Source organism: Strix uralensis, chromosome 19 (assembly GCF_047716275.1).
Source record: "Strix uralensis isolate ZFMK-TIS-50842 chromosome 19, bStrUra1, whole genome shotgun sequence".
Lineage (NCBI taxonomy): Eukaryota > Metazoa > Chordata > Aves > Strigiformes > Strigidae > Strix > Strix uralensis.
The window spans coordinates 2,536,003-2,561,830 of record NC_133990.1 but is presented as its reverse complement, the minus strand read 5'-3'; the positions used below and the strand labels follow the sequence as shown (position 1 = coordinate 2,561,830).

The 25,828-nt window shown below is 42.4% G+C and overlaps 1 pseudogene; it reads left to right on the top strand.

Moving 5' to 3' along the window:
• Positions 1-14,061: 14,061 nt before the first annotated feature.
• The window catches only part of LOC141952304 (myosin-13-like), a 32,701-nt pseudogene continuing 20,934 nt past the window's right edge, over positions 14,062-25,828 (top strand).

Genomic DNA, 25,828 nt, shown 5'->3' with positions numbered 1-25,828 from the left:
AACAAACATAGGAAAATAAAGGAGTAAGAAGATAAAAAGGGCCGATGGCAAGTAAATAGTGGCTGGTCAGTACACTTGCTGGTCATGCCCTGTGCTTGATCATTGCAGTCTTTCCTATCTTGCTATCAAACTCCTTTCTAGCTCTGTCCTGGATGAGGGCTCCCTATTTAGTGTGTGTGGGGTGTGAGTGCAGAACCTGGAGTCAGACAACAGGATGGAGAGCCCATGTGTCCATGAAGCAGCATCTGGACCAAGTGCAGGTGTGCGAGTGTGTAATTGCTAGTGAAGATCAAGCCAGACCAGCTAATGAGCAGGTGAGATGGCCTGGGAGCAAAGGGTGAGTGGGTCTCCAAGGGCCAGCCCTGTGTGTGCCAGCACTTGTGTCTTGAGGGACGGGAGTGTGGCAGGGGTCGGCTATGGGATCAAGGGTGATCCCATCAGCTGCATGTGTGTGGGAGACAGTCTGTACCAGCAACTGTAATGGAGCTGCAGCCTCAGAGCCCTGTACATCCAGGTGCCAGCAACTGGCGAGACTGTGATCTAGGGGGGCTATTCCACACCAAGGATCTGAGCCCAGCTGCTGGAGGGATCCACCTTGTACATATGTATTTATATTCTCACTAGTAGACCCCCATCCTGCTCAGCCAGAGAGAGGGGCAGGATGAGAGTACTGGCACTGTCTGTGTTTGTGTAAACACTCTGAGTGTCTGTTTGTGATCTGTAGGACTAGTCACATAGATATAAGTTTGTATGTATACATGTATGCATAGATAGATTTATATACATATAGACGTATTTATGTAAGTAAATGCATATACACAGAATATACTTTTGCTCTCTGCCTGTTTGTGTCTCCTGGGAATACATTTTCCACCTTGCTACAGGGGGGTATGGACCAGGGGGCATGGATCTGGAGGCACAGAACTGCAGCAGCCTCGCCTGTCTCAGGCTATCGGATCCAGCATGGTATATTTTCCTTTAACATCTGGCATATTTGGCAGGAGCCAGCTGGCCTGTGAGTATTCCCAAAATAGCAGATTCAATATTCCTAATATGGGGAGAGAACTGATCCTTTTGCAAATGTGTTCTGTTAGAATTATTTACCAAACCTTTGGAATATTGTGAGGGAAACTCCTGGACTAACGAGGTGATGGACTGAGAAATACACAATATTGTGTATGTGAAGACTGATGTATAAATCGGCTTTGCGAGTAGAGTTACTTTCTTTTGAAAAACTGTTAGCAGCCATAAACTGAGTCGTAACTATATTGACCACGAAGCAGGTCAGAAAGCTAAGGCCAGGTTGTCTGCAAACCACTAGTTGGAAGTTGAATTATGAAGAGGTATTGACAATTGCAAATGAGTGTCCTCGACTTACGGAAGAGTTTCTCATTTTACAAAATCTGGTAATAGGGCTCCAGATCATGCAGGAACAATATGAGCCTTTAGGAGGGATGAGAGGTGCAAATTTCAGCCTCACTTTCCTATTAAGGATTTTGTGCTTTCTGCCCTTTCCCTACGTCCTTTGTCTCTACACCCCACCCCCACCCCCCCCACCCCCTTTGTAATTCTTTCTTTGAAATGAAACTTGTAGCTGTAAGCATTGTAAATACAGGGATAGTGCATCTGTGAACACTGTCAATAATGTGCAGAGTGTAGCTGTGTGATGGATACGTGTTCTGTGTGCATGTGCCTGCTGGGAATGCATCTGCAGCCTTGGTACTGGTTGGACCTGAGGGCATGGAGTTGCAGCAGTCTTGCCACTCAGTTCTATCAGATCCAGCATGTTACATTTTTCTCTAAAATCCTGGGTTTGCTGAATTGCTTTCACAAGTGTTCCTTCAAATAGCTGCATCTGGGAAAAAGGGGAAGGGAACTAAAAAGAGTTGGTTCAGGGTCTTCCCTGTTAAATATGGAAGAAAAGGACGACACAGAGTTTTGTTTGTCTGTTTTAAAAACTAGAGAATTGCAGCACATTTCACAAATGCCCCTGTTTCCTATATCCATCCTCCCAGATATTTTCATAGCAATGAGAGTAGCAGTGCTTGAAGGAGCTGGATTCAGCCTGGATCCACAAAGACACCTTGGAGAGCAGCTTTGGACTAGATTACTGGCCAGGTAGTGCTGAGCAGCCACCAGAAGAGCAGAGCCCTGGGGTCAGCCCAGTGACCGGTGGAGGTCTGCAGCTGACTGCTCTCCAGACTCCAGGAGGAAGGTGAAGCTGGTGTGGGCAATAGGAGTGCAACAGAGAAAAGCAATCTTGACTGTGTCAGAAGGTCACTTCTACATTCTGTCTTTACTGCCTACTTTGAATAGGAAACAGCTTAAGCAAAGCACAGTGTTGATGTCCCAGACGTAGAAGATATTTTACAAAAAGCAGTGGAATCTTTAGCCCTAGGCAAGATCCTTCTGACACCCTGGTAATCATTACTCAGTACATTAATGACTTAAAATAACGATAGCTGTTTCATAACCTGCTAGCAGGCTCTACAGAGAAGGATAGCAAGGGTATATGGGACATTACTTAGGAGGGGTGTGAGGTTACATAAGGAGTATGAGGACACCAGGCCCACTGAGGCAGTACTGGAGGGCTGTACTGGGCTCTAATGCAATATATATATAAATAGAGCTGCTGGAATGAGCTTTCCCCCAAGCTGCTCCAGAGATTTGCTTCAGATTAAGCCACTTTGGACACTTAAAGACCATCCCCAAGGACACTCATATGTCTGCAGCAATGATTATCGGCCTGTTCTTGTCCAGGATCACTTCTCAAAACTATCTCATATAACAACACAGACACACACTTAAGCTTCTTTAAGAAAGGTGATACACCTTCTCACATGGCTTTTAGATATTCATTAAGGCAATACCAGCTGGTTCTCCCACCTATCCACTTATTTTTCATTCTCTACTAGGTTTGTGGAATATGACTTCCCTTTACAAACACTATTTTTCTCAATATGTTATATTTACCAGTGTGTCCTCAAATTCTACTCATTATTAGCTTCTACTCTTTTCTCAATATAGGCACCAGGTTCACTGGGCCACAGTTCCCTGAAACTCTTTTTTAAAATTAGCATTCTGTGAGACAACTTCCAGATCTCCAAAAGCAAGGCAGTTTTAATAAGAGCTCACACACCACAGCCAATAGTTCAGCTGTTACATCCCCACATCGTTTTGGAAATCTTGTGTAAATCCCACCTGGCCTTGGCCACTTGTTACTATTAATTTTGTTTATTTGGCATCAGGCAGAATGTGCAAGCATCATCATTTTATTAGCTGAACAATTCTGGCATGGAAGTCAAGCCATTTTTTTCCCAACATCCTTTTTCTCTCTGCTGCTACTAGATAACATCCCAAATAAGCAACATATTTTGCTCTTGTACAAGGACACAGTACAGGTGTGAGTCCAGCTCTAAGTGCGAGCAAACAATCTGTATTATTTCAATTGCTCCTGCCTCTACTTCTGCTTTTACTGCCAGAATTGCCTGGGAAAAAAGTGATTTGTTGCCTTCACAATGCCAAAGTACAAATGATGGCCCGGTAATGAATTGCTTTCTAGTTTGGTTGCCTCAGGAAGAGCAGAAGGAAATAGAAGACCTGTCATTTAAGGTGAAATAGCCCCACAGTCCACAGGGTAATAAATAGTTCTTGTCAGTAACTTGCACAGAATATTGATTGCTGCTAACTTTACAACTGCTGAAACAACCTGAAGATATGATCATATCACTGCTTTATGCTGGAAAAAAAAGATAGAACAATAAATTTAGGATAGAGATTACCTTTCCTCCAAAATACACAATATATATCATTGACCATTTTGCAGTGTTCAGTAGTTAGCTGAAATACATCTTCAGTGCCTATGATCCAGTATTACAGAAGCTCTTCTAGACTGGGGGTAGTTGACAGCTGTGAAAAAAACCTTGCAAATATATTTTTAGAAAGGAATCCCTCAAAGATTATCATTAATTCTATTAGGCCTTGGTGCAATGTCAAAGTCATGCTCAGTGATGCAGAAAATCAGCATGCAGTATCATACACTTTTGACAAGTTTGGATTAGCTTTCTTTTCCATTTACATAAATTATCTTTCAACTTTCATTGGAAAAGAGCATCATTTAAAGTCAGGCTTAGAAGATGAACTTTTAGTACATATTTTCAAAGCTCAATACATTTGTTTCTATTAAATGCAGGAACCCTTGCTGAGTTCAAAAACATATTTGAAGATACATTTTTCCATGAATGTGCATTTATTCTGCCATCACAGATCATTTCATCTTAAAAATCATTCTGTCTAATCTGAGAAGAGATATGGAGGAATTCTCACTCTTTTGCCCATGGAATAAGAGACTGTATGCCAAAAAGCTTCCAATAAATGGGACATTACCAAATGAAACTGTGTGGTTACCATGGCATTAAATTGCAGTAAGTCATGTCACAGTTCTGCATCTTGTGGATGGTGTTTCTTTTCCTCCTCTTCTTCAGAACCAGTCCCACACAACATAATTTAAAGACATAATTTAAAGCACAGGGAACTGGCTTTATCCCATAATGAACACTAATAATGTATATGATAGAGTAACTTTGCAGCTTTCAGAGACCTGCATGAACAGTTAAGGATACAGTCCAAACTTATAGAATTACTAGTGCAGATTAATGATCAGGCCAGGCAACTTCGCATCACTGAAGATGTAATCAAAGAATCCTACATGAAGGCTAAAGCCACAGAAAATTTTATTTTCAGAAGCTGTTTAAATTGATGGGGGACAACAAGAAGTTAGTGGCATCTCTTCCCCTTTCAGTCTTCCTGGTGTACTGCTATAACAGCAACACAATAACCTGTTAAGATGAAGTAATAAAAAGTCTGAAAGGTGGATGGTATGAGGATCAAATATGTATCTGCTTAGAGGCCTAGGAAAAGGGGGTTGGGTATGAAACATGAGAATAGCTACACTAGTTAAGACCAAAACGTTTGGGGACTTAGTATATGCAGGCTTACTTCACTGGCCACTTGTACAAGGAAAATTATCCCTTCATGAGCATCCAAGGGAAAAGATACTGGGTAACTATAATAGGATTAAAGCTATTTAGTGCTATGAACATGCGTGGTGTTGCACCCTGGACTAAATGCAAGGAAATGAGGAGTCCTGCAGGAACCACAGGATCAGAGAAAACAAACATTATTTTATCCAAAAAGAGCAAAGAATTTATAAGATAATCAAATGCAGAAATTTTACAAGTTGTGCTTTGCATGGTATCTAACCTTTCAGCTACCAAGACAGGCTTACCTTTACATTTTATATGTTTGACAAAAACAGAATTATGAGAACTCATGAAGATGTTTGTGTGATGATGCCTTGATTAATCAACCTATGTAAATAGCAGAAATTACAGAATTCCACGAATAGCCAAATTTACAGAAACCATGCAGATGAATCAGCTGATACAACACGTGTTCAGAAACTAGCACAATAAATATGTGGTACTTTTCTTGATGGACAAATTGCTGTAGAAGACTCCAGCCATACTTCTGTTTTTGATAAATTCACATCTGCATATATCACGTGAAAATAAGTAGTATGAACAACAACACATTAGTCAAGATAGACAATAGACTCATCACATCAATATCGTATCTGCACAGATATATAAAGTACTTCTAGAACTTACCTGGTATGTTTGCCTGAATTGACTTAAAATGTACTTTCAACAAATCTTCCTGGTACATGATGTTTTCTGAGTCTCTACATGCAACCCGCTTGGTTGATTGTTTTTTCAACTTAAATAAACTTTGAAGGTTCAGTTTATCTAACTAGAAGTGGAAATTTTTACTTGGCCACAAGAGCCTTTTATATTTCATTTGCCCAAATGAGACATTATTCCCCCACTCATACAATGGGAATCAAGGTAGACATTGAGACCCCTGAGTCATTTAGCTCCTCAGTGCCTTACTGGCATGCCCCCAAAAGTCAGCATGATCAAGAACACATATACAACCTTTCCTTGTCTTTGTATACTCTTGTTCTTTCAGTGTAACAGCACTGTAGTCGCAGGAAAGCCGGCCTATTGGATGGTTATCAACAGGGGACACTCTCCCTTGGGAGCAAATCCAGGAACTTGGGAGCCCTCTTAAAGGAGAGCGATATGCTCTGGAAAACAAAAAGAAGCAGCCACTGTGGATCTGTCTGTCATATCTAGAAGATAATGTTCCTCCTCAGACCACTGCTGAATTTTTTTATTGCTTTGTAATATACTGTGTAAGGTAGGTACCCCCAAAACATACATTCCCATCCCACATCCTCTCAGCATCAGATTAGAGTTCCTGCAGGACCCGAACAACAATAAGCCAAGTCACAAGAGATACTGAGAAATGCTGGGAATCCCTGCTTATGCTCTGCAAACCAGTCCTGTCACACAGTCCGTCAAAAGAAGAGTCACAAGAATAATGGGGCTGCCACCCATTTTCTGGGGCCACAATAGAATGTACACCCCATGCCTTTCTGTTGCTGAACTTCGCAGAGCTACTCCTCAGTCACTGTAGCCTACAATGTCTCTAGATCATAGCTTACCCTCTTGTGGCCATTTTGGACAAATGCTTCTGCACTCTGGCTTCTTCTCTCCCTCCTTGAGGGACTCTTCTGGTTTCCCTGCTCCTTATGAAGGTTTTTAGCAAAGACTGTACCTGAGACAAAGATAGATAAGACACAATGTGCCCTGAAGATGGTATGGACCTGTTTCCACCATTCTAGTTTGGCTAAAGCAATGTTGTTTTATTTTCAGTATTTCAGAGCCATAATAAATGATGTGCAGAGGTATAGGGCTGCTTTACAGATATTTGGGTTTTCCTAAGGGACACAGTGTCAGACATCATTACCTGTTAAGAAAAGGGGATTAATTTTTGTGAAAATAAAAGAGAGGTACTGGTTAAAAGTTCTTTGTATCTGCTGGCAGCAATCACGAATCTGGGACTGTCATCACCCATAAGGGTAGTTCATTTTGGCTGGGGGAGATATGAACAGCCTGGAGATGGTTTGCTAGTATTCCTGAAACTCATCATCTGCACCACCTGCAGTCCTTTGTTTCTCATGAGCCCAGGTCCTTCCCTAATAACCTGTGAATTCTCAGCCATGCTGAAAGATTATTGCTTCTCCTTCATTCTAGAGGTCCTCTTTTGGGGTAGCCATTCTCACTGACCCTTGCAGTCAGATGCCCTGCATAGGTGCCACCCATTATGCCTTCTGGCAATGAATCGCATCTCCTTTCATCTGTTTTAAACCATCATCCTGCTATTTTCATTTGTTGTTGTATAGTTTTTACACTGAATACATCTATGACACGCAGGATTTTTCAGCTAATACAGATATTTACACTCTTCACTGAATCTTTTTCAGGCTGGAGAATCAAAGTCTACATAGTCATTCTTCAGGTGGAGGTAATTCCATACCAGTCATTTCCTTCAGCATGCCTCTTCTGAAGTAACTTGTTCTGACAACTTGGCAAGCATTATTAATACTGATTTTCAATAATTCTTGAAATGCTGGAGAACCCCCAGAGGGCAGGTAGTAATTCAAAATTCTATAAATATTATAAATGTTTATAACACTTACAACAGTGTGTAAATAATAGACTAGTCATATTGATACTGATTTGAGGCAAACACTGGAATACTTGATATGCCAAACTAAATACAGGAACCTGTACTGTTCTTCTAAGATAGCTTAAACTGTGTTGATATTTATGAGTTTATATACTTTCTTCTTAAAAGTAATAATACTAATAGCACATAGATCTGTTACTGATTTTCATTTGTATGTATTTTGGTAAGCTAGAACACCACAAAACCAGAGCAGTAGTCACTATACACATTTAAAATTGCTTAATTAACAGGTGTCAGAATGATTCTGTATATGTAGGGTCAGCCGTGGGTGGCTGTGCCTTTCGAAAGGATTGGTTCTTCACCATATACTGTTCTAATAAAAAAATGACCCAGGAGAAAATGCAATTCACTTTTATTACAAAAGAATTAGATGAGTTAGATATAAAAGACAAGCTAGTCTCTCACAAAGAGTAATCATGGTTCCGTTATCCGTACCATTAAGCTAAAGATGCACATAATTAAAATGCAAATGTAAGTGCATGTAGCAAGTAATGAAGAATGCAGCCTGTAATACAGAGAGGGTGGGGGTACCAAAACCAGGCCTTGAGACTGCTATAATGTAAGTGCATACAAGTTCAGTGCTGCAAGCAGCACAGCTCATTTGAATGTTTGATACATAGCAATTGGTCAAAGAAAAATAGGGTAACAATATTATCTCCACATCTGAGTATTTATCATTGTTATTTCATACAGTGTCTGTGCTCACCCTTCAGGCCAGACTGTGACAGAATGGCAATGACTCTGATTAAAAAAGCAAACAAACAATGTAATAAAAGCGTTGAAAAACATACTAAAAAAGACAAAAGGCCTAAACAGGACACATCTCAACACTGTGTGTTGCAATGCCATCTTTGAAGGAGTCCATTTTCTGTAACAGAACCCAGTATACCCTCTTAGATGCCTTTACTTCCTATACAGTATACCTAAATAGTAGACATCATGAACATAATCCAAAACAAACAGCCAATGAGAACCGTGTAAATGCACTAAGGACATTCCCTAGATTGAGCCAACATGAAGTGATGACAACAATGCATCTGCAAATCCATCTCTTTCCACATAGGGACCTGGGTCAATTCTATAAAGAGGTGATAAGATTTCATGGCCTCTAAAATTTAAATCATTCTCTGACAAATGTTTCTTCTGCTTTTAAAATAAAGATATGGTAATGTTGACAAATGTACTTTGCTACCCCGTCTCCTGTACAAAATAATCTAATGGTAAGAGCATTTACCCAAGCTGTGAAAGACTTGAAATCAACTCCTACTGTTGCTTGAAGAATTCAGATCCCAGGCTCTCATTCCCATAGCTATATGGCTCTCAGCAAGCTCACAGCAAAAGAAAAAAAAAAAAAAAAAGGCTACATGAGTGCTTGAGAAAAAGGCAGAAAAGTAGGGATGACTTCCTAACCTACTGGTTAGGAAATCCATCTGTTTGGCTCTACAGACTAAACCTTCTTCAAAGGCCTCTTTGAATTAAATAGCAGAAATGGACATCTCCTTGCTGGTGATCATACAGAGCTGTGGTTAGCTCTGGCTCTCTCATATTTGTTCTAACTCAGAACACTTTGTATTTTTTCTTCATATCAGAGCAGCTTCAAGAGAAAGCACGGAGAGTTTCGCTCCTTGCTTTCCTCATTGTAACTATCTTGTAATTGAATGATAAAGCTGCAGACTAAATAAATAATAATAAATGTGAAATGATGTCTGTGAGAAAAAAATAATCCCATTTTTACACACAGAATTGGGTTCTAAAATGACCATCAGTAATCAGAAGAGATCACACAGATACAATAGCTATACCTCTGAAAACATTAGCTTCTATGCTTGGTAATGTTTCAAAAAGGGAAATCAACTCTTTTACATTATTAGAAAGGAATAGAGCACAAAGAGAAACTATTACATGAGTGTATAAATACATGATGTACTTAGAGCTTGAACACTGTCTGCAGTTCTAGTTACATGTACCTCAAAAGAAGATGAATGAACTGGGGAAGGCTGGAAGATGGATGGTTCAGAACAAATAACAGTGGTTGCTCTTCATGCGTGTAATTAACCTACTGACACAGGATGTTGAAAACGCTAAATGCTTACAGGAGTACAAAAAAGACTGAATAATTTCATAGAAGAAATCCATTAAGAACTGTTTAATCTAAAGGTGTAACATCAGGATCAGGGATTCCTTGAACCATTAGCTTTTGCAGGGTGGGAGAGCACTTTGTGAATTCCCAGCCATGCTGGAAGATTATCTTTATTGCTTCTCCTTCATTCTAGAGGCCCTCTTTTGGGGTAGCCATTCTCACTGACCCTTGCAGTCATTTTAGCAGCACTAGATGTTCTTATATTCTTTCCTGTCATGGCCATGGCTGGGGACAGAACCATGGGTTTGAAAAACAAAATATGGCAGTTCTGTTTCTGTCTAAGGGTTTATGGGTTGAAGTGGCCCATGGCAGAGGAAGGAATTTTATCTAGGTGTCTCACTGAAGGAGAAGGTAGGAGGAAGAAAACAGCTGGTCTTAGGAGTTTTCAGTCCCACCTACTTTGGTGTGTAAGGCAATTTTGTGTTTTCTCTGTTTAATAGCTCATATACTGAGACAAAGAAATAGAGAACAGAAATGTGCGATACAATTCATGCAACTAGAAGTAGCCATCTGACACCAATTTAGACATCCCTGTATTTGACAACAATTACTCTCAACTACATCCCATCCCCCATTCAAAACTCTTAGAAAATGCCAATTTTCATCTCTATGTGTCAACATTTATGCATCAAACATAATACCACTTACACATCTACACTTAGAAGACACTGTTACTTCTACTAACCACCACCTTCATAGGTAATACCCAGTTGCTACCACCATTGCTAGTCCCAACAGGTCAAAGATGATGCCAAGAGGTCTCAAGAGAGTGATTAGGCTGTTGCAGAAATGGCAAGAGCACAGAGACTTGGGAATCGATACTTTAAGCAGAGAGAATAGGAGATAAAAAGCAAGCAAACTTCATGACGGATTCCTAGGCTAATCTAGAGCAATAAATAGGGTAGATTGAGTAGGGACTGCAGACTGGAAACTACATAGTGCCCAGCACTAAGAACCTGAGGAACATCAGGGACAGCACATAAACATGGATAGTGTGGGTTAGAGATAGCTCACGGCCAAGGACCCAAAAAAAGTTACAGACAGACTTGGGCTAGGGAACGTAGAGTGTCTGCAGGTGAACATGGGGAGGGATGTGAACTAGGAATGAGGCTGGAGATAGTTATGTGTAGCGAAATCCCAACATGTTTGGAGAAGTGTACATCCATGACTAGAGAGGGTGAAAAGAGGAGTGAAGAACACTATCCTACCATAATGTTCTATCCCCACACAGCTTCTTCAAACAAGTCAGTGTTGCATTTATGATCAGGTATTGCCATGTAATACCTCTTCACCTGTGACAGGCTCAGTTCACAGTATGCTGCCAGTGTTGCCTTTTCTCTCAAATATGAGTTGGCTGTGCTCTCATCACACTAGTAACCACTTGTTTTGCACATGGCTTACTAGTGACTGCCATCAAACAAGAAGTTCAAAGGTGGACTGGCTTTGGAAAATGTGGTATGGATAGGTAGTCTATGCAAAAGATGATAGTGGGCTTTTATTCTATATATGAACCAAAACTCCAATGACAACACATAAAACTAAGCATTCATGCTTCCGCCTTCTACCTCAGTGAGACATCCTCACTGAGGGAGATGACAGTGGTGATAACACTTGTCCAATGGTGTGTGCTGCAGGGACAAATGGTTATAGTGGTACAAGAGGTCAAGGATGCAGTGGAAGGATGATGGTGAGCTCCCACTGGTGGTACCTTACTGGTACAGGTGGTGAAGTGGGAAGTTCCCCCAGCAGTGACAAAGTGTCAGTTGTGAACAGCCATCTCTGAGGGTCACATAGTGCTTATCCAGGGACATTCCTCCATTCCTGACAGTGGAATTTCCTCCTCTACACTCATGACTTGGCAGGCAGCACATCCTCAATTCAAAAGCTGCAATCATGCCCAACTAGAGGTTTTTGTGAATGAGGTCTCCACCTACACACTCCTAACACAAGGAGCTGGTATGCTGCAGGGCTGCAGTAAATGCTTGTGAAAAACTTAAGTCTCCCACACCTCCTCCCGAAACTATTGAACTTCTGTAATGGAGCATGCTAGATGTTAGAATGCATGGACACCTCCTCCAGCTACTCCAGCTCAGTAATCCTGCCTGGCCACTGGGCCTCAGCCTGGTGCCCAGGGACCTGGGTTCTCTCTCCACGGTGAGGGGCACAGCTGCCATTTTCCCTTTTGTGGGTTCAACCAGTAGCAAAGCTGAGCACATGTCCCAGAGACACACACAGAGACACAGAGATACACACACACAAAGGTTACACAGGTGATCACAGAGACTGTCACAGTCAAGGTGCTGTCACCAACAGCACCCACGCAGGGTGCCATCAACAGGACCCACATCAGACAAGCACAGACAGACACATACCCTCCTTCTCTAGGACTGGCAGACAGGAGGTCACTAGTGCAGGCACACACATACACTCACCAGGTTCACAAGCACATGTCCATTTGCATCTCCCTTGAGTCCAGCACAGCCCTTCTGTCCCCACCCTGCTTGGACCCCAACCCTCTGACCCACCCCATGGTTACCTACTTGCCGGCTGGTCCAGCTTGATGCTCACAAACATGCAGCACTCACACCCTCATCCCATGGGCACCCCATACTTACAAGTCCCCCTGGACATACGAGCACAGACTCCCAACCTGCCTGGACCCAAGGCTCCCCTACTGACTGGCTGGTCCAGCTTAATTTTTGCTGGTGAATGCACCATGCTCACCAGGACTGGGGAAGACACAGATGCTCAGCTCCCTGCCAGTAGCCAGCACCAGGCACACAGGCTGTTAATTCTTCACTCCAGCCACTAGTACTGATCTCCTCACTCACCTCACTCACCCCAATATTCCCCAGTAGCTGGTTTTAGGAACACACACCATTCCCACCCAAGTGGCTGGATGTTAAAGACCCCCACTTGCTCCAGTAGCTGATGCTGAGACCCCACTGGCTCCAACAGCTGATACCACAGGCCAGGGATGCCCCCAGCCTGACTCCAGTAGCTGGCACCAATTTTTACTCACACACACACACACACACACACACACACACACAGAGGCCTCATGACTATCTGGCACTTAGTCCATGCATGCACATGCATACACAGGATAGAGAGTGAGATTACACAAAGAGATAGTTAAGAAAAGATTTAAGAAGATCTAAGAAGACAGGACAGACTGCAGTGATCAGGTGTGGGGCTTAGTCAGACAAGCGCACTGACTGGCTCCTTTTTACATATGACTGGCCCCTTTTCTGTTTACCCCCTTCTTTGTTCCTCCCTGCTCCCCCTTTCCCTGCACATCCCTTCATGGATTTGTAGAGCTCTGTCAGTTCCTGTACCCACCCCAACCCTGCCTGGGATCTCCCCTGGTTCACAGTTTTATCCGTTGTGAAGTCCAAGTTGCTATTCCTGGAAGTGGTGCCTGTAGTTTCTGGATATCAATTAGAGTCATTGGTGAGGTTTGTTTCTTCTCGTTGTCTCCATGTTTGTTTTGTCAGGTCTCTGTCTCTGTATATACTGTTTCTGGTTCCCCTTTTTACTGTAGTTCCCAACTTACAAGGCCCCTGATGTAGTAAGTTTGCTGGAATAAACATTTTCACACTCTCACAAGACGTCATCAAGTAGTGTGACTGACTGGATTTGATTCCCATCACCTCCTCCCTTACTGTTCGTCAGTCAGGTTAACGTCCTGGTATGTTCTTGTTTATGGCTTCCTCCCTTTCTTACTGTCCCTTGTGGTATCAAAAAAGGTCCTTAAACAGATATTCTTAAAGGAACAGACACTCTTCTTCCACATACCCTTACAGAGCAAGTCAAAGTTATTCTGGTTTGACTTTCAGCCTGCTCCATTACATCCTCTGCAGGATAACTGAGTGGCACAGAAGCCAGTCTCCTTCTCTTAAGCTGAGACCTTGAGTATGCTTGCAGGCCTCAGGTATTATAAACCTACAGGCCAGGACTGCAAGTCTGTCTTGTAGTCCATAAGCTGACAGTTGTCTTACTCTGTCCCAAGCTTTAGGTTGGTTTCAGGCTTGACAGCACCCTATACAGTGGTATAAAGAAAATCAATGAGAGAAAAATTCTGCCTCATTAAGTCTTCCTCCTTCTCTATCAGCATGTGTAGATAGACAGAGAGGATAGGATCCATTAAAATGATAATCTGTAAAGAAATAATTGTGGACAATTAGAAAAAAACCCTATCTTGTTGGTTAAAGCAAGCTCTTGAAGTCAGGAGCCAAGTGTTGCTTTATTTGGCATTATCAGAGATGTCTTTGGGTTCCTCCATCCTCCATCCTGGCACAGAGCAATGTGAGAAGAACAGGTCAGTGCAGCTGACTCCATACAACCTTAAACCAATCCTATCTCTGAGTAATTAGCAGAGATCAGAGCTTCAACATGTTTACAACTAAAGAGTAAATTATTATTGACCAAAAATAGAGTGCTTGAATGCTGTGTGGGCAGGAGGTTACATATAAAGAGCCACAGCTGAAGGCAACTTTGTTACCTCAGCATCTCACGGTAAGTCCCATCTGCTTGCTTCATACTCTGACCATGACATCTCCAGAGCTCTGCAGAGGTGGAATATGTAGGGGCATTTTCTTCTCATTCCACACCTCTAACATTCCAGGTCATGCTTTACATGCAATGTCAAGGTCATATGACCCAAACGGCTCCAGTGTGGTGGCACAAGCACAAGCAGAAGAGCCATGCCATTCCTTGGAGGGGCCTTCTACAAACTGCTACTTCCAAGTACTATGAAAAGCACAGAAAAACTAACTCTGAAGGCAGTTGAAATTGATTGGGAAAATATATGTAGGATCTTTTCCTAGACATCAGATTTTTTTTCAGCAGACCACAGTAATGTCAGGAGGAACACAAGATTTTCTGTGGGATTTGGCTCTAGCTCAGGAGTTGTAAGTCTCAGCTGTTGGGAGACACTACACAAGGTGGATAAATATTCGATAGAGAATATGCTCAAGACAATTGGACTGGTTTTGATTTAACTCTCCGTCCTTTCTTTAACAGATACCATACAGATACTGAAAGCAGCTTTCCTCCTGGGCTCTCTGAAGGTAAGGGTTTAACAGATAACACATAGTTTTGCTAACTGATCCTAAGCAACGAGTGAAGGTCACCCAGACAATAGCAAGGGCAGGTGGTAAAAGGCCATGCTGTTGAACCAGGTTCATTGAGAAGGATATATGCTGTTTTAATCAATATGAACATATTCACAGTTCTTTGTAGGAAATACTCCATTATTGGGAACGAAAAGTGACAGGTACTCAAGTTTAGCCAAGAGGACATGAGACACAGTGACAGCAATGTCTTTTTGTGATGTAACCTCAGATTCTGGGGTTTACAGACAAAATTTACTCCCTGCCATCTGCATAACTGCTGGAAGCCTGAAACTGAGGTTGTGTTCAGAGAGGAGGCTCAAAGAATTCAAGAAGGGTCTAAACTTGTCCTGTCTTAGGTTAGTTTCCTCTGGAGTAAAGTCTAGAACATTATATGCCGACTTTGCCTATCACAAAGGTCCTGAAACCAGAACAAAGTTCAGGACGATCTTGTCTTCTGTCTGATAGACAGATCTGTTTATGTACAAAGAGTGACCTTCACAGAGAACTTCACATGCACTATTCCTTTCTAGGTTTTCTGAGAAAGGTTAGTGATTGAGTGACTGGGGGAGTTCACCAGACCAACAGAAGGAACCCTCCATACATGTGCCTTCCATTTTAACACCAAAAAATGCTCACTGAAATTGAAGCTGAAAGGGATGGAAGTACAGGTTATTCTCCCAGAGAATGCCTTCTTCTCTGTTCATGAATGTGTAAAGGTCTAAATTTTACACTATTTCCTATCAAAGACATTCAGTAGTTTAACAGACTGTCCCCCTCAAGAAATTTTCTGATAATCTATTGGCATTTTCTGATGCTCTGCTTAACCTTTTCATGGTCACTGTGAAATAAACTCTTTCTCTCATGTTGCTCCCCTTGAGCCACTCAAGAGGCAGGATCACATAGGCAAAAATGATGAGGTCTATATACACAGAATAATACTTTCAAAGAAAGTTAAAGGTTCTGGATTCTGTGCTTTGAAATTCCTGGGTATTAAAGGCTCTTGAGAGATGCAGTCCCTCAAAATCATGCAAGGTGCATATCCCATAGCAGATAGGTTTTGATGAGAGAGATCAGCACTTCCACAGCAATGTGTCTAAAAGCAGGATTACAAATACCTTCAGGCTCCTTTCACCATTTTCTTGTACATAAAACCACTCCATGTTGATTGTTTCAGTACTGTGATGCCTTGGAAATATACATCTGAGTTGTTCAGTTCTGTCCCTTCATCTTTTTTAGTACCACAGTGCACCAGACAGCCCATGAAGTAGCAGGAGTTTAGGATTTTTTTTTTTTTTTTTGCTAGCCTGTATATTAGCTTGCCTGGGGAAGAACATTCTGCTTATGCTAGTTCCTGCCTACATTATTTCTGCTTGTGGTATTTCCAGATGCTCTTAAATTATCCACTCCAAGCCTTCTGACTGTAGCAACCTATTTGTGTTGAATAATTTTTACTAGATATTGGTAAAAATGTAAAATAAAACTGAGCATAAAGCAGTTTTCTGAAATATTTCTACTAGACAAATCCCTAACTGAATGTCTGGTACATATTGGTATATATTAATTGTCTTCTAATGATTCATAACCAATATTACTCTATATAATATGTTAAAGCTAAAAGGTACTTTGTAATTGAAATTCTTTGAAATGTACTTATTTACCTAGATAATATTATGCTATTAATTATTCCCTTCAATAAACAGTATATTCCCTTGTTAGCTAATTTTGCACCAATCTGAAAAGTTGTTTTATATTTGGTTCATATGATAAACAGGTTTGGCTTTAGCTAGGTGATGACTGACCCTCATAATTTGTTCCAGTGCTTGGTATAGACAGAAACTAGAAAACAGAAAACAGAGGGGTGCCAAGAATACCTCTACTTGGAAATTATGTGTGAGAACCAATCTGCTTAACTTACAGATCTTACTTGTGTCTAGATTTTTAGATGCTAATGAAACAATCTAAGTGGGTATGTGTATGTGGCTTTCAGAAGTGTGTGGCTGTGCAGCTGTGTGAACAGCAGGTGAAGTTACAGCAGGAGAGCCTTTTGAAGTCTTCTAGCTTGATATTCTCTCTGCCCTCCCTTGGCCACACAGGCATCCTGTTTAACAGGGATTTCTTCAAAGACAACATACCTCTGTCTACAAAAGGAACTTTATTAGGACTTCTTCAGTGGATACTTAAAATTGAGGCAGAAGTTAAGTGCCTGACACTGATTAGTCCTTTCTTTTAGTCATTGAATATGACCACTTTCTGGATAAATATAAATTACAAATGCACAGGGTCTCTGAAACTTTTCTGAATTCCTCCATAGCACCTCCAGCCTTGAGTTCAGATGCAGAGATGGCAGTCTTTGGAGAAGCTGCTCCCTACTTACGGAAGCCTGAGAAGGAGAGAATTGAAGCCCAGAATCGTCCATTTGATGCTAAGGCAGCCTGTTTTGTAGTGGATGAAAAGCAAATGTATGTGAAAGGTACCATTCAGAGTAGAGAAGGTGGCAAAGTCACAGTTAAAACATATGATGATACAGTAAGTGATACCAACTGTTACTCATACATGATCATCCAGTTCAGGCAGTTTCCTTGCTTAGATTTCTTCTGTTGTTCTCTTCTGGTTTTGTCAGACTGTGACTGTAAAGGACGATGAAGTCTTTCCCACGAACCCTCCCAAGTATGATAAAATCGAGGACATGGCCATGATGACCCACCTCCACGAACCCGCTGTGCTGTACAACCTCAAAGAGCGTTACGCAGCCTGGATGATCTACGTAAGTACCAGCAGCAGTCTTCCTCCGGGCAGCGAGGAGGAACTGCTCTGTCAGGGTAAGTGGAAGCCAACGTGCTGTCTCCCTTCCTCACAGACCTACTCGGGTCTCTTCTGCGTCACTGTCAACCCCTACAAGTGGCTGCCGGTGTACAACCCGGAGGTGGTGTTGGCCTACCGAGGCAAGAAGCGTCAGGAGGCCCCTCCACACATCTTCTCCATCTCTGACAATGCCTATCAGTTCATGCTGACTGGTGAGTCATTTGGCAAGAATGGGGAAACCCTGATATAGGCAGGGCTGGCTGCTTGGTCAAGGAACACTTGACAGTTCAGGCATCTTAAGTGCTGTTCTACTCAGTGCCTGATAGCAACAGTTTCCATAGTCCTACAGCACAACTCAAGATTAGACTGCCTGTGGCATCTTAATGACCTCTGTGCTGTCAGATAACGAAAGACAGTAGCTAGCTATATGGTTTTGTGCCTGCTCTCCTAGTAAGGAATTTAAAGAAACAGTAAAGAAGGAACACAGCAGAGAATCAGATTCTGATTAAACAATATTTAAGCTAAGGTTTATACATAAAAGACAAAAAATAGTAAGTGGGAAGCCTTATAAAGAACCACTCATTGGAGTTAGATTTTAGGCTGCTTCATCCCTCTGTGCACAAAAAAATCCACATGCAGACTAATGCAGAATTTACCTTATCTGGTTACAAAGGGATAAGTACAGTTCAGTATAGTTCTTTCCCTTGAAGTCATTTAGTTATGTCTGAGGAACAGAAGCCCTCCACATCTCATTTGAATGACTCTTTCTGTGACTTTGCTTTCAGATCGTAACAATCCGTCAATCCTTATCACGTGAGTATATTTTGGTATGTGTGACAAAGCTGACAGAGAAGTAAAAATGTTTCCTGTTTATTGTAACAATTAATATTTTCAATTTAATGGTGGAGAATCTGGTGCAGGGAAGACTGTGAATACAAAGCATGTTATTCAGTACTTTGCAACAATTGCAGTTACTGGCGAGAAGAAGAAAGACCAACAGCCTGGCAAAATGCAGGTATATCATTGGCTCCCCCTTCTAGTGTTTGCCCAAGACTCTGCCTGCAGAGCAGAAACTATCAATGCATATTTTTGGGTTGCAGGACTGTGGAAAGGCAGAAAGTGTAGTGCAACTGAGGAGACAGTCAGGATGCACAGTCCAAGCACACCTATGCTCGTTTACCCCTGCTACCTGGCCTCCATCCCTCTGAACACTAGTGGAACTCTACTTAAAGAAACATTTTCTTAATGTAGGAAAAGCCCAAGGCCCAGTTTCTCCCCAGTCTTCATTTACACAGGGGAAGTCTTCACCAGGGAGAGGAAGATCATGTAAGACAGCTGTGCTGACTGTCTATGTATCTGTCCACTGGTATCCTGAGATTGGCCACATCCACAGCACCTGAGTGGCTGCAAGTGTAAAGGGAGCACTCAGTTACCACTGGACATGACTGTCCATTCCTGTTCCTTGATTCATTCCTACTGACAAGGGAAGTGCAGGAACTCTGGACTCCAGCGTGGCTGTGCTGAAGTTAAGAGTCATTTCAGTTGCATCAGGTAGTAGTTTCCACTGACTTGTTCTCCTGCCTGTGGTCAAAGTAACAGCCCCGAGGGGCAGCATAAGAAAAGGGACAGATCTGGGACATGGGACAGCTGGGACCACTTGCCTGACAGTTAGAAAGTAACCTCAGAAAGGATCCTTCCAGAGAAGAAAGCACATGCCCTGATGACCCTTTCTGCTGAGCAGCACAGCTGCTGCAATCTGAGCCCACTGGTGAATTTGCAAGGCGTGGGCTTCATTCCCTAGCACAGAGCAAGCAACAAACATCCTTGTGGCACAAATGTGTGTCACCACAGTCTGTGACATGGTATGTGCATCAAAGCGGGTGACACATGTCAGCATGTTATTTGAGTACCCAAGGGTACAGGGGAACCTAAGGAGATTCCAAGGCTGAATATTCTTTTCACACTCTCAGACAGGTGTCTGTGATTGATGGGCTGTTATGGCCAAGTACTCTTCCCATCAGCACCATTTCAGAATCTCCTGGGCTCAGCTTTCACCAGCTGCTCACTATGCTGGGACAGATCTCAGAAAAACTTTGAGACAGCTGAGAGATGTACTGACCATGTTTGATGTAAGGAAAATCACCTGGCTCTCAGATGGACAATAACCCGTTCTACCCTCCTCTGAGTTTATTCACAGAATACTCCATCTTTTTAGTATTCACAATCTCTGTGTAGTGTCTTAGTGTGTGCCTCTTCATAAGAACATTAAATAAAACACTCAGGTTATAGTTCCGTCTAGCCCAGCATCCTATCTAAGATGCAAGTTGAAATACGGGTATTTGACCAAGAGTATATGAATAAGGGAAGCATGTAACAGCATTTCCCCAGAACACTATCCAGCCTCCAGCACTTTGTCATCCAGCCTGTAGACAGAACCCCAGAATGAACTTGTATAAAGAATTGCCATGTCTTCTTCCCTGCTGTTCTCTATGCATGGTGCTCCCTTGTGAGTTCCCTGGTCACAGAGGTTTGGTGTTGGTGTAGTCAGCTGCACTGACACACACATCTCTTCCCTTAAATGAGGAATTTAGAAAGTTGAAAGATACACATGAGAGGGCATTACTCTAGAGATTTGGGATTTTTTGTTTAAAAAAAAAAAAATATGAAGACAGACTCATATGCTACTGCCTTGCCTTAATTTTATAGGGTCCATCTTCATGGCGGACTAATAACTAATTTAAACCCATTGTGCCATCTGCAGACAGTGTTGGGAATGGCACTCCCTGTCCACTGCAAGATGTTAAAGGCTGCACTGAACACCATGTACAAAGACACAGCAACTTGAGCTGTGCCACTTTTTTTTTTTCTCATTCTTTGTTTTCCATCTCTGTCTTGGAAATTACCCCTGGCAACACTTTCATGCCCTGACTACGTAGGGATCAGTCATGACTTTGCTAGAAGCCTTGAGAAAAGCTTTATCATTCCAAAAATGCACAAGGTGATTCTACTTCCCGGACTGTGTCGCACAGAAAAGGAGAGGATTAATGTCACAGAAGCTTCTTTCCTCCCATATTTTTGCATTTAACAAGAGTGATACAATGTAGTATCAAAACTTTAATGTTGATCATTCCTTCTGCAGTCATGCAGCAAAAAAACAGAGTTCCTGTTCTCTGCTTTTTTAAGTTTGATAAGTCTCAGGCTTTGTCCATGTCCCACTCTTCTTTTTGAAGTATGTCTGGAGATGTATTTCTGCATTCTGAAAGGCTGCTGGTTGATTGAATGCAATTGCAAATCTTAACATTCTCCCTTGCAGCTGCTTCCTACTAAAGGCTGTACCTCTCTGTGTCCTGGGCTTGAGTAACCTCCAGAAAAAATCCCAGAATTTTCACATTTTCATTAGCTGTCATGGCCTTTGTAAATGGGAATGTGGACCTCTCTCATACAGATTTCAAACTCTCTGAGCTCCACTGTAGTGACTCTATATATGATACCAAATATATGATAGCAGGTACAAGAAGGAAACAAAACACAGATCTGTCTTTCAGCACTCTTCCTTTTGAAACCAATGGCAATACTAATGGGTGGTGGCTGGAGAGTGTTTAAAAACTCTGCTAAACTTTAGGTTAAAATCACGTATGAAGTGTAAAAGCAATCTGTTTGCAATATCTGCTTTGCAATATTTGTTATTAACCAGTAGTGAAGTTTGACAAGAAGCTTTTTCTCCTCTAACTAGGGAACTCTGGAGGACCAGATCATTCAGGCCAACCCGCTGCTGGAGGCCTTTGGCAATGCCAAGACCGTGAGGAACGACAACTCCTCATGCTTTGTGAGTTCATTTCAGATTTGTCCATGTCTAATACATGTCTCATTCATTGATCACTATAACCAGTGGGTTGATCTGTACTGCTTGATAGGGAAAATTCATCCAGATTCACTTTGGAACAACTGGCAAGTTGGCTTCTGCGGATATTGAAACCTGTGAGTTGGAGCAAGTCAGTGTGTGCAGAATGTGTGTGTTTATGAAAAGTTTATGAGGAGACTGACAGCATCTCTCTTTTGGTTAGATCTTCTGGAGAAATCCAGAGTGACTTTCCAGCTGGCCAGTGAAAGGAGCTATCATATTTTTTATCAGATAATGTCTAACAAGAAGCCGGAGCTCATTGGTGAGTGCCAGCAGTGTTGGGCTTGGCTCAGCAAGTGCTTTCTCTTTCCACTGTGACCTGCCCTGGTGCCACCAGAGGTGCCCTGTACACCTGCAGATCTCCTCCTCATCTCCACCAACCCCTACGACTTCCCCTACGTAAGCCAAAGAGAAGTCACCGTTGCCAGTATTGACGACAGTGAGGAGCTGCTGGCAACGGATGTGAGTTCAGTGGAGCACCGGCGGCTGCCCCACACTCCGCGCAGCTGCAGCCAGGAGGCCTGGCCGGCCCAGGGCCAAGCGCCCCACTGCTGCCCCACTGATGGGGCTGAGCCGGTGCTGCCCACGCTCAGTGCGGGTGGGGAGGCAGGGCGAGAAACCCCACCTTCCCATCACAGCACACCAGGCTGTTAACAGCACCTTGTGCTTCAGCCCCTGTGCTTCTCTGGCCTTCCCCCACTTGCCAGTTGCCTCTGCAGAGCGCCGTGGACATCCTGGGCTTCATCCCCGATGAGAAGGTGGGGATATACAAGCTGACGGGGGCCATCATGCATTACAGGAACATGAAGTTCAAGCAGAAGCAGCGCGAGGAGCAGGCAGAGCCAGACAGCACAGAAGGTAGCGTTGACTGCAGAGTTCATTCGTGAACTGCACCTGGAGACAAGCTAGCAACCCCATCTCATGAAGTGCCCCACACTTTGAGGATGATTTTCCCTTTCAGAAACTAAAGTTTTTGTTTCAAGTTCCACAAAGTCAATTATTTAATTTATGCTCCACAAGGAAACAGAAAGACATAAAGCACTGCTGCAGCCCTCCAGGCGTGGAACAGGAGTGTGCTGCAGCTGAGACAGTGCCTGTGCTGGGGGTTAAACAGCCTCCATGGCACTGGAGAGGAGCTTCCCTTGACAATAGGTGTATTTGAGTAGCACCAAAAGTAGGCTCCTTGTAACAGAGGCATCCTAGAGGATCAGGACACTTTGTCTCTTTTGAACTCATTTGCTGATTCTGATCCTAGTGGCTGACAAAGCTGGCTACCTGATGGGTCTGAATTCTGCTGATTTGCTCAAGGCTTTATGCTATCCCAGGGTGAAAGTCAAGAATGAATATGTAACTAAAGGACAAAATGTCCAACAGGTACCTAGACAGCTGATCAACTTTTCATTTTGTTCAGACAGTTCTTTTGACTTTAAAGCTAAATCAACTTTCATTACTGCCATGGCTGTGTTTCTTACAGGTATACAATTCAGTGGGTGCCTTGGCTAAATCAGTCTATGAGATGTTCCTGTGGATGGTTATTCGAATCAACCAGCAGCTGGACACAAAGCAGTCCAGACAGTACTTCACTGGTGTCCTGGACATTGCTGGTTTTGAAATTTTTGATGTGAGTTACGGTAGGTATGCTTGCCCGTTGATGACTTTTCCAAACTAACTGGGATTTTTTTGATATTTTGAATTTGCAGTTCAACAGCCTGGAGCAGCTGTGCATCAACTTCACCAATGAGAAACTGCAACAGTTCTTCAACCACTACATGTTCGTGCTGGAGCAGGAGGAGTACAAGGAGGGAATTGAATGGGAGTTCATTGACTTTGGGATGGACCTGGCTGCCTGCATTGAGCTCATTAAGAAGGTACAGGAAATCTTTCCATTTTAGGAGACCACATTTATTTCACGATCTTTTATTTCAGTCTGGTCATTCTTAATAAATTGACACATTACTGTTGAATGACACTCTCACATAAGAAGAGGCAGTTTATAAAACTAAAGCTTTTGAAATGACAGGCTGCCTCTGCACAAACAATGATTTCCTGAACAACATAGTGGAAGGGAGAGGGGGTACACAATGTTAATTTGGTGCCTTTAACAAGACTGCCTTTATCAGTAAGGTGAACTCAAGTCTTACTCCTTACAGTAATGGCTAGAATTAAGTTCTTGGTTCTAGCAACATGACCCTTTCTGGCCCCTCTGTCACTGCCTACTGCTACTGCATTGGGGATCTTAATGGGAATTAACCCCTCACTGCTGCGTTACAAGCCAGTGTCCAGTGGTTGTGCACAGCACTTGCACATCATGTGCAAATCCAATATGCACATACCCAAATATCTTCCTTCTCAGGAGCATACAGGTATCTGCTCCCAGCACTGTCATTCATGCCCAGTGCGCAGTGACTGATTCAGCCATCTGACATGCATGTTCACTGCTTAATATTCATACCCACAGGTTATGCCTTTGCACACATGAGCCTCATATTTCTCGCTAACCTCCCACACATCCCACCACATAGCAGCATCTACAGGCAGCGCTCCCATTCACAGATAGTGCCTGTTGCCTATTGCTATATGTAACACCCAAAATCCACACTTGCTGTTCAATGTCCACACATTTTGTGTCCCAAATCTATGCAATACAGAGTATTAAAGAGACAGGAATCAGAACACCTATATAACACCTGTATCTAACACTGTAGTCTCTTTTGTAATGACAGGAAAGAATTAGACACTTCTAGGATGCAAAGCATCTCCTTACAAAGTATGTTCTGTTAGTGATTCTGTGAAATGTCTTTATAGTGCTTCCATTATAGAAGAGCAATCTGAACAGCTAACTCAGATCTAGATTCTGTTTTACAGACACCTACACTTAGGCAAGGTGAATGCTAACCCCAGAGCTCTCACACAGCAGCCACACCTAGAGGGCAAAATCTTAATTCAAACCACAGCATTCCTGCCCAACATCCACCTCCTGTGGTTGCTGCTGCTCTGGAGGATGCCTGATTCTAGCTCTAGCAGCTATCTAGCTGAAATCAGATGTAAGCATCTAATTACTTTTTTTTTTTTTTTTTTTTTTTTTTTTTTAAATGAAGAAGGAACTCCTAGAATTCTCTTCAGGCCAATGAAGTGCAGGTCACATCAGTGTCTCCAGCAAAATCAGAGGACATGTGCTTATCTGTGCTATCAGAAGATACCTAATGTAGCTCAGATGAGAGCTCTGATGTCACTGAGAATGTGCCTACATCTCTATTGAAATACTTCCAATTTTAAATGCAATTCTGAGACAAATTAAAAGTCTATGGGTATTCTAAAGTGCCAGATTATTGCCATTTAAACTCCATATAAGGTGAGAAAAATCTGATCCATCATGCACATTCACTGGAGACAGAACAGGAGTTGTTAGATATTAGTTATCTATGCACATCAAATTAAGTTCATGTTGACAATTGTAACCTGATGGCTTGTAACAGACATACACAACAGCATCAGTCCTGCAAATAGGATGTTGAAACCTACTTCCTAATGATGTAGGGTAAAGATGATTGAAACAATTTATTATAATACATGTATATACTTATATATAGCCTTTCATTCAAAGATGCATGTAAACAGTATTGACAAGTTGCCACGTTCATGGGTAGTAACTTGAGCAACACAGACTAATGTTAGTTTGCCTGATTATTATAGTAACTATAGTGATGTATTAAGAACTTGTGCAGTACAAATTAGTCACTGAAACAAGCCACAAATCATATGCAAGTTGACATTTTATTTACTTTTCCTCTCCACACCACTTATTTTTTTCATGCTTTCATATTTTTTCCAGCCCATGGGCATCTTCTCCATCCTGGAAGAGGAGTGCATGCTCCCCAAGGCAACTGACACCTCTTTCAAGAACAAGCTCTACGACCAGCATCTGGGCAAGTCCAACAACTTCCAGAAGCCCAAGCCTACCAAAGGCAAGGCTGAGGCCCACTTCTCCCTGGTGCACTATGCTGGCACAGTGGACTACAACATCTCTGGCTGGCTTGAGAAAAATAAGGATCCCTTGAATGAAACTGTTGTGGGACTGTACCAGAAATCATCCTGAAGCTGCTGTCCTTCCTTTTCTCTAACTATGCTGGTGCAGAAACAAGTAAGTACTTTCTCAGTGATGATCTATAAGGCAAGAATCAACTAAAGTTGAGGGTGCTCCTCTCTGTGGTA